This window comes from Balaenoptera ricei, chromosome 17 (assembly GCF_028023285.1).
Source record: "Balaenoptera ricei isolate mBalRic1 chromosome 17, mBalRic1.hap2, whole genome shotgun sequence".
Classification (NCBI taxonomy): domain Eukaryota; kingdom Metazoa; phylum Chordata; class Mammalia; order Artiodactyla; family Balaenopteridae; genus Balaenoptera; species Balaenoptera ricei.
The window spans coordinates 58,241,619-58,245,324 of NC_082655.1; positions in this window are offsets into that span (position 1 = coordinate 58,241,619).

Below are 3,706 nucleotides of genomic sequence, written 5' to 3' on the forward strand. Positions count from 1 at the left end.
TAAATAAACTTTGATGTTTCCTACCACATATTTGAGGGGAGTTTAAAGCTCTTAATGGACATGATCTCATGTTGTCAAATAGAGTGTTCCAGTAATGACTGTTCCCTAATGCCAGTTGCTGTCATTTTCAGAGATTTTGTTAGCAATAAAGTAAAAGTTTGGTGTGTTAGAAAAGCAAGTGTTTACTTCTGAAAAGCAACATTAAATCAGATAAAATAAAACAATATTTCTCTTCTGTTCTCCCTCCTGAAATAAATCGTTAGCTGGTATCCCCCAAAGTCATTAGAAACTCCTCTGGCTGCAAAGTTATTGTTGCAGTTCTGCTATATAACATGAAGAAGACTCAAAGAGTGAGTCCAGCTACAACTCAATAGAGCTAAATAAATTTTAACCTGCTAGATAGGCAGTACAGTTATTTTTATATACTTGAGATTCCTTTTTTAAAATGTTTCTGTTTTTGTCAATGCTTGAAGTCTATTTCTTTTGCTCTTTAAGAGTGTATGTCTTAAGTTAGATTCCTAACATTTCCTATCAGTATAAATGACTCACTAACTTAATTTGGCAAAATGACATTGAGTTTAATTACTAGCATAAACATAAGGCTAAATGAACGACAAGCTCACTATGCATAATAGAACCTGCTTCTGAACTTCGATGACTATATCACTGTCTATCATCATTCACAGAATGAATGGAACTGAAGAAGACCAGTAGCTCTTAATACTTAAGGAGGGTGTGATAAGCTAAGTCATAGGCTAAGTGAGATGGACTTTTAATTTCAGGTCTGGTCCTGACTTACCCTGAGATTTTAGGAAAGAGGCTTATCTATGGCTTATCCTTTCCTATTTGTGAAATAAGGAGAGAAAAAAAAGTATTAAAGTAATGTCCATAGAGACAAGACTGTTAAATAGGCATGAAATGAAAGATGAGTATTATAATTAATAAGTACTTATTTGTACATCATCATATCAACCATAATGCATATCATTAGTACTTAGGATTTTTTAAGACAATTCACAAGGCATGGTTTGAAATATAAAGACATAGGAAATGTGGACTTGACTTCCACAAGCACACAGTCCAGCTGGAGAGATGGGACGCACATGCTAAAATGTGTCGATTACTTCACCGACCACCAATCAACTTGAGCTGATTGACTGATATAGACATAATCTCCTGATATAATTGCTCTCTTCTTCATCTGGAGATGGTGATGTCATTTCTGCTCTATATTAATCAACACTATAAATAAGGACAACACAAAAACATTGTGTGTCTTTATAATCACACAGTGTAATTTTGCATTCTGATGCCAATTCCCTGAAATCAACTGGTAGTCCTACAATTCAATTCAATTCTAATACTAACTGGAGTTAGCATCAGATACCACAAGCTAAAGTGCAAGGTCCCCAACAGACTTCCCTTGCATCAGATGCCAGCTGCAAGTGGGGTCTCCAGGCTACCCACACTTCCATCTGACTTGGCTACAAATTCAGAGGTTCCTACAATGCTCCTTCAGATTCAATAATTGGCTAGAATGACTCATAGAACTTAGGAAAATTTTATATTTAAGATTACCAGTTTATTATCTTCTTTTTAAGGTTCCCAGATTATTCTCATTGTATTTGGGTTGAAACCCAAACTAAGTGTATTATAGGACAGAACAGCCGGATGAGGGAGTACATAGGGCAAGGTATGGAAGACTGTGGCATGTAGGAGCTTCTGTCTGTGTGGAGTCAGAGTGCATAACCCTCTGAGTCATTGATATGTTCATCAACCAGGAAGCTCCCCAAGCCTCAGTGTCTTGAGTTTTTTTAATTGAGGTTTCATTGCATTTATTCAGGGGTGCCTGAATAAATCATTGGCCATTTAACTGAACTCAATCTCCAGCTCCTCTCCCCTCCCCAGGGTCAGGTAGTGGGGCTGAAATTTCCAACCTTCTAAGCACATGGTTGGTTTTCCTCCATATCTCACTAGCATAAACTCAGGTATGGTCCAAAGAAGTTCATTATGTATATCATAAGACACTCTTATCACCCAAGAAACTCCAAGGGTTTTTGAAGGTCTGTGCTAGGAAACAGGAACAGTTTGGGATAAGTGCCACATGGATGATATAGACAGTAGGTGTTACAGATTCCCAAAAGGAGTAGAGATCTCTCCAGCAGGAGAGCTACGATGATCAAGGTCAACTACATGGACATGGCGAGATATGCATTAGGCATTAAAGTATGGCTGGTATTTGAAGGACAGAAGTGGGAAAGGAGGACTTGAGTAAAAAACAACAGTGAAGAAATAAAGTACAAAAAAAAAAAACCTCAAAAAACATGTGGAGGTTAAACATTATGCTGGTAAATAACCAATGGGTCACTGAAGGAATCAAAGAAGAAATTTAAAAAATACATGGAGACAAACAAAAATGGAAACACAATGACTCAAAATCCATGGTAAACAGCAAAAGCAGTTCTAAGAGGGAAGTTTATAACAATAAAAACCTACCTCAGGAAAGAAGAAAATCTCAAAAACAACCTAACCTTACATCTAAAGGAACTAGAAAAAGAAGAACAAACAAAACTCAAACTTAGTAGAAGCAAAGAAACCATAAAGATCAGAGCAGAAACAATGAAATAGAGATTTTTTAAAGTAGTAGAAAAGATCAAGGAAATTAAGAGCTGGTTCTTTGAAAAGATAAACAAAATTGATAAACCTTTAGCCAGACTCATCAAGAAAAAAAGAGAGAAGGCTCAAATAAGTAAAATCAGAAATGAAAGAGAAGTTACAACCAACACCACAGAAATACAAACGATCATAAGAGATTACTATAAACAAGTATATGCCAATAAAATGGGCAACTTAGAAGAAATGGATAAATTCTTAAAAATGTACAATCGCCTAAGACTGAATCAGAAAAAATAGAAAATATAAAGAGACTGATTAAATTGAATCAATAATTTTTAAAAAGTCCCAAAAAACAAAAGTCCAGGACCAGATGCCTTCAAAGGTGAATTCCACCAAACATTTAAAGAGCTAATACCATCCTTCTCAAACCATTCCAAAAAATTGCGGAGGAAAGAACATTCTTGAACTTATTCTGAGGCCAGTGTCACCTTGGTACCAAAGCTAGTTAAGATACCACACAAAAAAAAGGAAAATTACAGGACAATATCACAGATGAACATAGAGGCAAAACCCTCAACAAGATATTAGCAAACCAAATTCAAGAATACCTTAAAAGGATCATACATCATGATTAAGTGGGACTTATCCCAGGGATACAAGGAGGGTTCAATTCCTGCAAATTAATCAATGTGGTATATCCATTAACAAACTGAAGAAAAAAAAATCATATGATCATCTCAATAAATGCAGGAAAAGCTTTTGATAAAATTCAACATTCATTTATGATAAAAACTTTCAACAAAGTGGGTATTGAGGGAATATACCTCAACATAATAAAGGCCATATATGAGAAACCCACAGCCAACATTATACTCAATGGTGAAAAGCTGAAAGCATTTCCTCTAAGATCAGGAACAAGACAAGCATGCCCACTCTTGCCACTTTTATTCAACAGCAATGAGACAAGAAAAAGAAATAAAAAGAGTCCAAACTGGAAAGGAACAAGTAAAACCGTCACTATTTTCAGATGACATGATATTAAATAAAGAAAATCCTAAAGACACCACCAAAAAACTATTAGAATAAATGA